Source organism: Marmota monax, unplaced genomic scaffold (assembly GCF_021218885.2).
Source record: "Marmota monax isolate L192 unplaced genomic scaffold, Marmota_monax_Labrador192_F-V1.1 WCK01_AAM20220418_F8-fsc00019, whole genome shotgun sequence".
NCBI classification, from domain to species: Eukaryota; Metazoa; Chordata; class Mammalia; order Rodentia; family Sciuridae; genus Marmota; species Marmota monax.
In genome coordinates this window covers 6,414,157-6,428,263 of record NW_026695242.1, presented here as the reverse complement: position 1 = coordinate 6,428,263, position 14,107 = coordinate 6,414,157, and positions in this window count along the sequence as shown.

Here is a 14,107-nt window from a genome sequence, read left to right as displayed (position 1 = left end):
CTAGATTAAAGATCCAAATTTCTATCCTACAAAAATTATTCTAAACTTACATGAAAAGGCAAACCACTTCTGTACAAATTCTATAAAGAAAATTGAACAATCAAGCACTTTTAAAACTATCAAACATTAGAAATCACTGATCTGTACCAGAATAAGAATGCAGTCATCATGATTTATTAATACAATAGAAATTATACAACACTAAATGCAAAAATATAAATCTTTATATGTCATGTTTTAAAAATTAATTTTCAAGTTCAAGATATTATGCCAGTTATATAAAATTTGAAAACAAAAATACTATTGTTGATGAATACACATAGGATAGAAGTCTGACAGAATAAGAATGAAAAGAATATATACCACCTTGAAGGTAGTAATAATCATGAGGAAAATAAAAAGGAAAAGAGGAAAAGAGACAAAGGGCAGCACTTTCACTTGTCCAGAACTTTTTGTTTATTTACAAAAAGAAAAAAAAAAGATAGAGGCCCTGCATTAGATCCCTGGTACCACACGAGAACAAAACTTAAAGCAAATATGTAAAAATCTACATGGTGAATTTATAGGTATCAGTTATATTATTTTCTGTTTGACATATTTCATAATGTAAGAAATGTTCAAAGTAAAAAATAAAAAAGAACACACACTTTTCCCCATAAATCTGTTTGACATGGTAAAATGATGCTGAAATGTGATCCAGGATCTTAACAGGTCTAGAATAGTAACCAGTATCAAATATAGGTGGTGAAGCTGCATAGGTGTGGCTCAGTCAACAAAGCTGCAGGCAAATTATCCATGTTTAAACACCCCCTTTTGTGTTTAAAATAAAATTAAAGTTATAACTCTCTTCTGAAAGGCGGTGAGCACTTCAGTCTTGTCTCTGGATGCCGCCTCTATGTATCTCCTTGCTGCAGGGGCTGTCTTGATAACCCACCCTCCATTGACAGCCTTCCTTTGCCTACCTTACTTCCCCCTTTCCCTACTCTCCCAAATTAACTACTTGCACTCAGTCTTTGTCTTGGGGTTTGCTTAGAGAGGAAACCCAAATTAAAGCAATTAATTAGGGCAATCTCACCTCAACTCATCTCTTTGTTCATCAAAAATGTTGAATTCGCGCTGGGCTCCCTGGATTTACATATAAGAACACATACCAAAACAGTGTTACCATAATGACTCTTAGTTCAAAGGTGGACATGGTGTTATATCCAATATACCTTAAAAGTGTGTCAAACTTCACACTGGGTTTTGAGCTCCCATCCAGATGTTTGGGAAATCAGTTTACAAAGTAACCAGGATACTAGTTTTTGTTTATTTATTTTGTGGTGCTGGGAATGGAACTCAGGTCTTCACACATGCTAGGCAAGTGCTCTACCACTAAGCATCATTCCCTGCCCCAGAGGAAGTTTTATAAAAAATAAACTAACAAACATTAGGTACTTTGAGCACCTTGTGTATTTGAGTCCCCCCCCCATCTCTCCCCGCCCCCCCAGTACTGGGGATTGAGCCCAGGGGGTATAGAACCTAAGGAACACTTTACCACTGAGCCATATTCCCAGCCACTCCGCCCCTTTTCTTTTCTTTTTTTTTTTTAAATATTTTTAAGTTGTCAATGGACCTTTATTTTATTTATTATATGTATTGCTGAGAATCAAACCCAGTGCCTTGCAGAAGCTAGGCAAGCGCTCTATCACAGAGCCACAACCCCAGTCCCCACCGTTTTATTTTCTTGAGTCTCCCTAAATTGCCCAGGCTGGCCTCTAACTGGTGACCTTCCTGTCTCAGTTTCCTGAGAAGCTGAGATTATAGGTGTATACCACATACCCAGTAAGTGTTCCCTTTTCAATCTATTAAGTGTTGTAGTTTCCCCTCTACCTCCTTCTACTTTTTTTTTCTAGGTTTATTTTAAAATTCAAATGACTTTGGATTCACTGGGATGGGCCCAGTATTATATATCTTTATTCTTCTCTCAATTTGATAGAAAATTGCTAAATGTTCACTATGTGCAAAATACTGTCCTAGGACTCCAGCTTCTTTGAAACTTGATTTCTTTCTAAGCTAAAGCATCTAGTAAGCAGTACTAACTACATACAGATAAGGACTCTATCTCTTGCATATCTGATTTCTCTATGTGAGCATTAAATGTTTATTTTCCAAGGGACTAGTATTACTTGACCAAGGGTTGTCAAATAACCTGTATTTGTCCTCTATTTACCACCATGACATAGGAAGAGTCCACTTGGTTTAGGTTATTAGTAATTTTTTTTAAGATGGACACAATACCTTTAATTAATTAATTTATTTATTTTTATGTGATGCTGAGGATCAAACCCAGAGCTTCACACATGCTAGGCAAGCACTCTACCACTGAGTCACAACCCCAGCACTCTTAGCAAGTTTTAATGACTCTAACTTCATAGCCTAGTAATTCTTACAGAGCTGAATATTACTAGCAGTCTTAATTAATGGAACTTTTAGTTTTAAACAAGTCAAAAATTAACATTAGTTTTATGGCATTTCTAGGTTTTGAGAAAGACCTAATATATTATAGAACTTGTTACAAACTTGGACTCTTCATGAAATATTAAATTTTATTTACATGAAAGTGAATAGAAAAATGCTGAATGCTTGATGGCTCTTTTATATCTCATTAACAATTCACCTTTATTAGAAAAAGATCCAGAATTAACATAAGTCTCTCTTTATAAGCAAGCATTTTTTATATTTTCAAAATAAGAATTTGGAGTAATAAGATCCAGAATAACAGTCTAACTTATCACCTCTCAGATGCTTTTGCTAAGCCCATTGTCATGTGCTAACCATAAAAAGTACCAGTTAGGTCCTATGAGATAATACCTAATTCAAGACCAAGCAATACTAATAAGTGATTATCTAAGAAGGATCACTGACCTTCCTCCTCACCCCCCAGTATTAGGGATTGAACCCAGGGCCTCACACATGCTAGGTGAGTGACCTACTACTATGCTATGCCCCCACCCCCAGTACTAGGGATTGAAAGCAGGGTGCTCTACCACTGAGATACAACCCCAGCCTTATTTTTTATTTCATTTTGAGAAAAGGTCTCATAAAATTGCCCAGGCTTGCTTTGAGCTTGTGATCCTGCCTCAGCCTCCTGAGTAGCTGTGGTTATAGGCCCAATTACAATAGATTTTTAAACTGTTCTGAGTAAGATTAGAAAAGGAGGAAAGAAAAAGTGGGGAAATAATCCTAAAGCAATATTTAGTTAAGTCAGAAACAATATGTGAGAAAGAAATTACTTGTAACCAATATGAAGTATGTATAGTAAGTTAAATTATTTTCTTTTTTTTTTTCTCAGAATTGTATTTAGGAGGGTAATAGTTATATCTATTCCAAATTTTACAAGTCAAGTTCTGAAACTATATCCTGAAAATTTCGGGTTTCCTGTGGTTCTCTGATAAAGTATACATTGTAGTATACAAAACGCCACCACCTGTTTTAGTTTCCTAAAAATAAAGTTTTGCAGGGGCTGGGCTTGTGGCTCAGTGGTAGAATGCTTGCCTAGCATGTGTGAGGCACTGGGTTTGATCCTCACACCACATAAAAAGCAAATAAATAAAATAAAAGTATTGTGTCCAACCACAACTAAAAAAATAAAATAAAGTTTTGGGGCTGGGGTGTGGCTCAGGGGTAAAGCGCTTGCCTAGCATGTGTGAGGCACTGGGTTCGATTCTCAACACCACATACACATAAATAAAAATATAGCTCTAGCAATAACTAAAAAAATAAAAAAATTAGCAAAGAAAACAACCAACAACAAAGTACATGTACAAAGTACATGTATAAATTGATGTGAACATACTTTATATACAGATATATGAAAATTGTGCCTTATATGTATAATAAGAATTGTAATGCAATTACAATTGTAATTGTAATGCTTTCCACTTCTGTCATGTAGTTAAAAAAAAACAAGAGAACTCAGTACAAAAATAGATAGATAGATAGATAAAGTTAGTTTTGCTTTATCCTGCAAAGATGCTACATATTAGTACTAGCTGGAGGCTAAAACACCTACCTGAATCCTGTCAAGATAGAGGTAGGCAGCATGCCAAGGGAGACACTGAGCTGGCATTTGAAGAGCTGGGCTAGTCTATCAGTTTGTAACCTCTCCCAGCCTAGTTTTTCTTCATCTGATAATGGGGATAATATTATCTTTTATACCTAATTCTCTGGGGAAATTTGAAGGTCAGAATGAGATAATGTATTTGAAATTATACTGTAATTTATAGAGCACTATACAAGTACTTGTTGTTATATTCAGAAATATTTAGGGAGCACCTGATAAAAGAAATAACATATTAACCTATCTGAAAATTGAGGAAAAGAAATTGAATTTGCTCTTAAGAAGAAAGAGGTATTGACCAACCTTTTATGGTACTGGGGATCAAACTCAGGATCTCATGCATGCTAAGCAAATGCACTACACACTCCCAACCCAATATATTTTATCTTTTTGCTCAGAGCCACGATATATGACTGTATCTTTTAGGCCTCATTATAGGGGTCCATAGTAGGCATAGAAAATAATGAGGGTTCTGGCATGGACTGAATTGTGTCCCCACCACAAGTAAATTCACACATTGAATAGTATGATGGCATTTGTATGTGGGGATCTCTGAGAGGTGATTAGTTTTAGATGCAGTCTTGTGGGTGAGACCCTGATGAAAGGATTAGTGCCCTTATAAGAAGGGACACCAGAGAGCAAGCTTGCTGGCTCTCCCTGTCTCTGCCACATGAGGACACAGAAGACAACCTCTGCAAGCCTGGAAGAGTCCTCACTAGAGAACAATACTGTCACCATGTTCTTGAATTTTCAAGCCTCCAAACTGTTAGAAATGCATTTCTGTTGTTTAAGCCATCTAGTTAATGGTATTTGTGTGGCAGTCCAAGCTGACTAAGGCAGAGTAACTTCTCAATGCTCTCTCCCCTACTTCCATGGTAATAATAGCTAATATTTGAATGAAAAGTTAAATATATACATTGTCTTACTTAATCCTCACAATAATGCTGGGATGCAAGTATTTAAATTTTTATTGATATTTAATATTTATACATGTTAAATATTTATACATGTATAAATATTTGTTTATGGTTTATATTATGATAATTTGATTCATGTATAAAAATTACAATTATCAAATCAGTGTAATTAGCATTTTCAGCTCCTCAGATTTTTATCATTTCTACATGCTAAGAACCTTTGGATTCTTCTAGTTATTTTGAAGTATATTGTAAATTGTCATAGACTATATTTATACTATTGTGCTCTTAAAAAAACAGAACTAATTCCTCCTATCTAACTGTACTTTGGTACCCATTATCCTGTTATCCCTATCCTTCCTAGTCTCTAGTGACCACTAATGTACTTGCTTCTCTGAGATTGATTTTTTTTTTTTTTTTAGCTTCCACAAATAAGTGAGAAGAAGCAGTATTTGTCCTTCTGTGCCTGATTTGTTTCACTTAGATGATGTCTAAGGTTCAATGCACACTGCTACAACTGACTGGATTTCATCTTTTTAAGGCCAAATAATATTTCATTGTATATATATGTTACATTTTCATTATCCCCTCATGCATTAATGGATACCTAGGTTGATTCCTTATTCTGGTTATTGTGAATAGTGCTGCAATAAAGAGAGAAGACAGGTAATATTAATCTTCTTTTACACATGAAGGAATCAAGGCTCAGCAAGTTTCAAATTATTGACCTCGAGTCCCACAGTCAGTAAATGACCACCCCGATCTTTGCAGTCCAGGTGTAATGCTTTTAATTTCCACTTACTAAAGTAGTTGCTTCTAACATCTCTTGGTCGTCCAGAAAAATATCATTCCTGTTTCCATCTTAAAATTGACAATTGTGTAATAGACCAAACTGGAAACAACCCAAAAGTCTATTCATTTGTGGATGGAAAAACCAATCAGGGTATATTCATATAAGGAATACATCTCAGCAATAAAAAAGAAAGAACTATAAATACATGCAACAACATTCATTAATCTCAAAATAATCATACTGAATGGGAAAAAACAGGCAAAAAAGAATATAACCTGTGTGGCTCACTTGCATAAGATTCTTTAAAATGCAAATTAACCTGTAGTGACTAAAATGGATCAGTGGTTTCATGGTTATTTGAGTAAAGGGAAGAAGGGATTAAAAATGGTACAAAGAAATTTTTGGAACATAAGGAATCTTATTTTGATTGTGGTCCTGAATTCTTATGTCAAAACTGATCAAATTGTACTCTTTAAATGTGTGCAATTTTGTATATTAATAAATTAATAAAGTTGGGTAGGGGAGGAGACAATTAAAGAAAAAATACACTTTTATTTTAATTTCCTATAGAATGAATGGCCTGTGGTTTTTTCAAAGAGTAGCCTATGTTTTCCATAATTCAAGAGAGCCCATTTAATTAGGTCGGTTTTGTAATTTCTCAATTTTGACAGTAGGTGGTTTTCATGACACTGGCACCTTTATTTTTAAATGTGGACACTTTACAAAAAGCTGAAGAGAGTGTTATAATTCATTTTCAGTAAGTGGCCTACCTGTCTCAAATGTCTTTGTTTGCAGGAAATTGTAGAGAGGAATAAAGTATTCTAATTGTACCCAATATTTTCTCAAGCTTTCCGAGTTACAAGAAACAGAGAATTACTTATGGAATATTTTAAAGAACGAGGGTCTATTATAAAGTCCACTGAGGCTAAAACTGGTATAGGATCTCAAAGTAGAAAGTCATCAGGATCTGAGGCAACTCAAGGGGAGAGCTACCCTTTTGTTCTCTCTTGTAGATAACATTCTCTTTCTCTTACAGGGCACATTTTCCTGCCTGCCTGTCTTCTGTGTTCTCTACTCATTGTTTTATTTCTGTTTATCTTGCTATGCTCAGAATATCACCACTCTGCCCCACCAGATCCCCTCTTTGCCCTTTTCCATCTGCTCTCTTTTCTGGAAACCTGGGCCTGTATGGATCGCATCAACAGAATGAGGTCGATGTATTTATTCTCCTTGGTCCCTTCTTAGAAGGTCCCTGTAGGCAGCTGTATCCCTCCATCAAAGGCCTCTGCTTCTCTCAAAATGGCTCCCTCTAAACAACTTTCCCTTCTTAACCTCCCTTCATTTCATCCCTTCAGGTCTAGGGATGTAAAATCTCCCTTGCTGGGAAGACTAGACTGGGTTTCTCCACAGTCCTTGTCTTTCTGCTGTGCACTGTGCTCTGCCCACATTTTTGTAATTAGTTCTTGTGCAGATAAATTCTCCTCAATTTATCCTAATTTCCATATGCCATTTTTCTTAGGACCTTCAATTATAAAATGCTCCTCAACTTAGTAAGCCCATTGTAGCTTGAAAATATCATAAGTCAAAGCTGCATTTAATATACCTAACATATCAAACACCATAGCTTTTATATATATATATATCTTGTAGATGGACACAATACCTTTATTTTTATTTAGTTATTTTTATGAAGTGTTGAGGATTAAACCCAGGGCCTCATGCATGCAAGGCAAACACTTTACTACTGAGCTACAAACCCAGCACAAACACCATAGCTTTTTAACATTTATTTTATTTATCTTTTTTTTTTTTTAATGTGGTACTGAAGATCCAACCCAGTGCCTCACCCAGGCTAGGCAAGCGCTCTACCACTGAGTTACAGCCCCAGCCCTAGCCTATCTTAAAGATGCTCAAACAGGGGCTGGGGTTGTAACTCAGTGGTAAATCACTTGCCTAGCATGGTTGAGGCACTGTGTTGGATCCTCAGCACCATATAAAAATAAATAAATAAAACAAAGTTATAAAAAAAATTAAGAAGATTTTTTTTTTAAAAAGATATTCAAAAAAATAAATAAATAAAAGATGCTCAAAAGACAATGCCTGGAGTTAGGCAAATTCATTTAACTCTAAGTCCACTTTATAATAAAGTGTTAGATAGCTCAAGTACTTTGTTGAATACTGTACTGAGAGTGAAAATCAGAATGATTGTATTGATGTGCTTTTGTACAATCAGAAAGTCCAAAAAGCCTAAACTGAACCATCCTAGATCAGGAACTACCTACAAATGTTTTCACCTGGGTTTTGTTGTTGCTTGGTTTGGTTTTTGGCAGTACTAGGAGTTGAACCCAAGGTCTCATGCATACTAGGAAAGTACTCTACCACTGAGCTGCAATCCCAGTCCCTATCCAGACATTGTCGTGTTTGTTTTTTTTAATTTCGTAATTTATGCTTTATATTTACCATGGATTTAATATGTATTATTTTACCATTTTATCTGATATTCTCTGAGTTTGCCATTTCCAACATTTGAGAGAAAAAATATTTTAGGCAGTTGGTTCAGTTTGTTTTGCCGTGCCTGGCTTTGCAGGAGGTTACCAGCAGGCCTAAGGACTGGCAGTTCTCAAAACTGGTGCTTGTCTCTGGGGCACACATCTGGGAAAGAATCACTGTGAAAAAGAAAAGTAACATAGTAAAATACACAGATTCCCCTGCCATCAGAAACCATGAAGGAGATGACGTCTCTTAGAATGTACTCTGAATATGGCAGGTATAATCATTGATATGGAAAACTGTAAAGACTAATACAATATTCTGGAATTCTTTTTTTTTTTTTTAAAAAAAAAAGAGAGAGAGAGAGAGAATTTTAATATTTATTTTTTAGTTCTCGGCGGACACAACATCTTTGTTTGTATGTGGTGCTGAGGATCGAACCCAGGCTGCACGCATGCCAAGCGAGTGCGCTACCACTTGAGCCACATCCCCAGCCCTGGAATTCTTTTTTTAAAAATGCCTTTATTTAATTTATTTATTTCTATGCGGTGCTAAGGATCGAACCCTCACACATGTTAGTCAAACGCTCTACCACTGAGCCACAACCCCAGCCTTATGCTGGTTATTCTTAACCAAGCAAATATTTGTTCTTCTTACAGCCTTTATTAATTACAGCCTTATGTTAATCTTGCCTGTCCTAGTCATTTATGATGACCTAAAGGAATTCAAGACTTGAGGATAATTGAAATCATGGTCTTAATACATAGGTAACTAATATATCAGAAATAATACAGGTTTAAGCCAAATAAGCTTGAATCAAAACCTTGAAGCTGCAACTTCATTGTTTTATTTCTCTAAACTTCCATTTCCTCATCTGTAAAGTATAATTATATCTACCTATAGAGCTATGTATAAAGACATATATCTAAGGCATAAAACAGTAGATACAGAGTAAGTGGTAGTTATTATGATCTTGTATGCTTATTTTAGTTAAGTATTCACAGAAAAGGCCTTTTGTTTTTAAATTTAGAAAGTTTTTTTAAAAGAGGGGGAGGGGCTAGGGATATAGCTCAGGTGGTAGAGTTCTTGCCTCACATGTACAAAGCCCTGGGTTCAATCCCCCAGGCCACCAAAAAAATTAAAAAAGGGGGAGAAGAAAATAAGAAAAGCAGTCATTGCCCCTATCTTGCTCTGGTTAGCTGCAGGTATATAGGACCTTCTAACTGTTATGAGTTCAGTAGTACTCAAAATGAGTCAGCCCTCACCATGCCTAAGATTACCTTAGAAATATCATGTCCACCAGCATAAGTCTGAAATCAATCTTGCTCTCATAAACATAGTCATCTCTCATTGTTTTGACCAGTCAGTCTGCACAATTTTTACTTTGATTGCTGATTTGCATTCTTACTTTCTCTCTTAGGATCAGAGTCCTAACTTGAACCTTATCTGGCTGTCTCAGGCCAAAAAAAAAAAAAAAAAAGTCTGCTTAGTCTAGCACTTGGCAGTCCCTTCTCCCTGGGAACGGACCCAATCTCAGTATCCCTAGCTAATGGCTGGATGCTATCTTCAAACTAGAAAGACCCTACCAACCCTACTGGTTCTAATCCTTATCTTATTAGAATCAGTTTGACAAATAGGTTTTATACCAGGTTAACAGTAATTTACCGGTAATGCTTGGAGCAGCTCTGTTGAGAAGAAACTTCTATGAGTAAAGTAGGACAGACCTATGGCTGATTAAAAAGAAAGAAAAATCCCATCTTGGAGGCCAAGTTGGGGAGTGTGGAAGGGAAAAATAATGGCAAATATATTTGCCAGCCTTGGCTCAGAGACTTCTGTGGCTTGATCCCTATACTAGATTGGATTCCTTATATATTAATGCCAGCTACTTAAGTCTAAGTTTTTCTACTTTGAAATATTGTGATTTGGACTTCGGTTACCCTCATAGGGGTAGATGAACTTTCCAGCAGTCAGGTAGCTGTAACTGACGGTCTTCTCAAGATAGGAGAGTCTGCTCTACAAACCTTCTCCTTATCCCTTTAGACCTAGGGCAATGGTAACAACTTTTCACTGTTATGAGCCTCAAGTTCTTTTGATATTTATTATTTGAAGTTTCCCCTACAACCTTATAAATGGTCTCTCCTCAAAGTTCCCTATTTTGAATGTGCCATCTGTTTCCTGTTGGTATCCTGAGTAATACAAGCACTTACTATGTACAAGGCACTAAGGATGCCACAATAAACGAATAGAAATTCCTGCTTTCTGGAGACTACATTTTAGCCAGTTTCAAAACACCTTGCATGGGCTGGGTTGTGGCTCAGCGGTAGAGCACTTGCCGGCACGCGCAAGGCCCTGGGTTTGATCCTCAGCACCACATAAAAATAAATAATTATATAAAATAAAGATATTATGTCTAACTACTACTAAAAAATAAATATTAAAAAAATGTCTTGCGGGGGGGCTGGAGTTGTGGCTCAAGTGGTAGAGCACTCGCCTAGCATCCGTGAGGCACTGGGTTCGGCTCTCAGCAACACATAAAAATAAAATAAAGATATTGTGTCCACCTAAAATTAAAAAATAAATATTTTTTTAAAAATGTCTTGAATGTTGATTATATACTCCACTCTTGCCTGAGTTTATATGTCTTTCATGTCATTAGTCACAATAAAGGCAAAGCACACATGTGCCTGCAGGTATGTTTTTGTCTACACTTTTACAATTAGGACTTCAGGATGTCCTAAGGGTAGGAACTTTATTAGACTTTCTCTGATTTCTCATGTGTTGTCTTCATTTGTTCAGTAAATATTTATTAAGTACCTAAGTGCTCAACATATGTAAACTGACTGTTGCTGTCTTCTGGGTGTCAAAACATATGCTGAGGGATTGGAGGTGGGTAGAGGCAGGGTACAAAGCTGAGTAAGTATAATCGTGTAAGAAATAGACTCATAAACAATCACTGCACAATATTAAAAAGTTTTCATGGAGAAGGGCTGTGACAATATAGAGAAGGATTAATTTGGGGGACTGGGAGAACTTCTTGGAGGTGATGTTTGACCTGAGCTGGAGGTGGGCGAGACGTACTCTGCCACAAAGGGGAAAAGAGAAGGACGTTCAGAAAGAGGAAAGGATTTGTGCAATTTCCTAAAGGTAGCAGAAAATGACAAATAGATTGCTTTGTTGTGTGACTAGAGTACCACATTGGGAATGATGGCAAGGAATGAGATTAGAAAAGGCATGCGGGGTCCGGATTCGGGAGGGGAGTCAGGCATGGAGAGTTTGGAATTTAATCTTGTAATAGGAAATCCTTTTAAAAAAATTTAGATGAAGAAGTGAAAAAAATCAGATTTATATTTTAGACAAGAAAGTTTGGAAGATGGATATAGTTAAAGCAGTGGAGGAAGATAAAAATTAAAAACAGGAAAACAGGTAGACTTCTGTTGCAGCAAATGTAGGTGAGAAATGATAAGGGCCTCAACTAAAGCAATGATAATGTGAATGGGAAGGGGAACAATTTCATTGGTATTTTGAAAAGTAGGTAAATATGAACTTCAGTTATAGCAATGTGTTCACTAACTACAGCAAATATACCATACTAATGGAATATGTTAATAACAGGAGAAATTGGGTGTGGAGTATGTGAGAACTCTCTGTACTATTTTCACAATTCTGTCTCTGGGTAGCTGGTTTTGGGGGAAAGTATTGGGAGAGGAGGGGCAATGTTCTACTATTTTTTCTTATAATCTTTTAGCATTGTTGGCCTTTTAAAAATTTATGTAATGTATTACTTTGACATTTAATAACTTTTTTTTTTGGCGGGGGAGAGTACTGGAAATGGAACCCCAGCACTCCAGAATGCTAGGCAAGCATTCTACCATTGAGCTACATGCCCTGCCCTAATGAAAATAAATTTTTTTAAGGATAGAAAACATTTAAACTAAAATACTAAAATGAGGAAAGAATGATATTGACATAATAATCCAATAGTTAAAACTGTGGTAGTTGATAAGAGAAGGCAAATGAAATGTCTCTAAAAAAAGAAAGAAAGAAAAATTGCTAGATGTGGTAGTTTGCTCCCAGGGAGCTAAGGTAGGAAGATCACTTGAGCTAAGGAATTCAAAACCAGCCTAGACAATGGGGAAGTGCAATCTCTTTAAAAACTAATGAATGATGGGGCTGGGGTTACTGCTCGATGGTGGAGCACTTGCTTAGCATGTGTGAAGTACTGGGTTCGATACTCAGCACCACATAGAAAATAAATAAATAAAATAAGGCATGCTGTCCATCTACAACTAAACAACATATTTTTTAAAATAATGAATAAATACGTAAGGATTTGCTGGTGTAGCTCAATGATGGAGCACTAGCCTATGTGTAAGGTCACAGATTCATTCCACAGCACTGAAAAAAATAAATAAACAAAAAGAAATTACAGGGGCTGAAGTTGTAGCTCAGTGGTAGAGCACTTATCTACCATATGTGAGGCACTGGGTTTGATTCTCAGCACCACATAAAAATAAACAAATAAAATAAAGGTATTATGTCCATGTACAACTAAAGAAAGTTAGAAAAAGAAAGAAAAAGAAGTTACATTGCCTTTGAGAGACTATACAAATAACACATAATCACAGGTTAGAGCAGAGATATGTACAAAGATATATTAAAGATATAAGCTTAAAAGATTTGACATATACTAACTAAATGTACTCATGGTTAAAGAAAGATTCAATGAGTGTGGATCATTAGGATGAAAAGGTCTATGAAATAGGCCCTTAGAGGCAGATGTTAGTGAACCCTATCTAAAATCTGGCCAAGAGAAAAGGTGCCCTTTAGCATATAAATTTTCTGTTATGGAAATGATCCATAAACTTTCCAAATATTTAATGAACTTCATTTTTTCCATGCTTACCCACCAATGTCATAATTATAATATGCCTTCCCATATATAATTTCCCTATAGGAAGAGAAAGGACACAAGTCTAAGGACACAGTGTCAATACTTTTGGCAGTCAGACTTCTGACTGTAAGATGAACAATCAACCCAGCATTCTTATTTTGTGTATCAGTCTCTATAAGCCAGGTAAATGTCAGTCAGTGCTCTGAGACTCTTGGCACTATTTTGTGGCTAATATATGAGGCTATGAGCTTGCAAGATCCTAGTCTGTGCATTCACCAAGGTAGGGGTCAGTCAGTTGTTTTTTTTTTTTTTTTTTTTTGGTACCTGGAATTGAACCCAGGAGCTTAACCACTGAGACACATCTCTAGTCCTTTTTATGTTTTTTGTTTTGTTTTGTTTTGTTTTTTTAAGACAGGGTCTCGCTGAGTTGCTTAAGGCCTCACTAAGTTGCTGAAGCTGGCTTTAAACTTGTGATTCCCTGCCTCAGCCTCCTGAGCTTGTGGGATTACAGTGTGCACCACCATGCCCAGCAGAATTTATGAACTTTAAATTCACTGTTACTTTTAGATCTACTACTTAGAGTGTGGTCCCTGGATAGGCAGCTTTAGTCTCACCTACAAGCTTGTCAGAAATATAAATTTCCCCACACCACCATAGACCTACTGAATCAGAATCTCTGAAGCCAGCACTACTGATCTGCTTTAATAAGCTCTCCATATGGAGAGCACCGCAAAAAGTGAGAAGCTCTGTACTAGATCATTTGCAGTTGCTAGAGGTCCATCATCACACTTAGATTCAGCTACACCATTGGGGAACCAACCCCTCAGCAATATCAACTTTAGGGATATGAGTGTGGATTTTCTGACATCATGTCCACCACAGAAAAAGCACCCCTTAACTTTTTTTTTGATGAT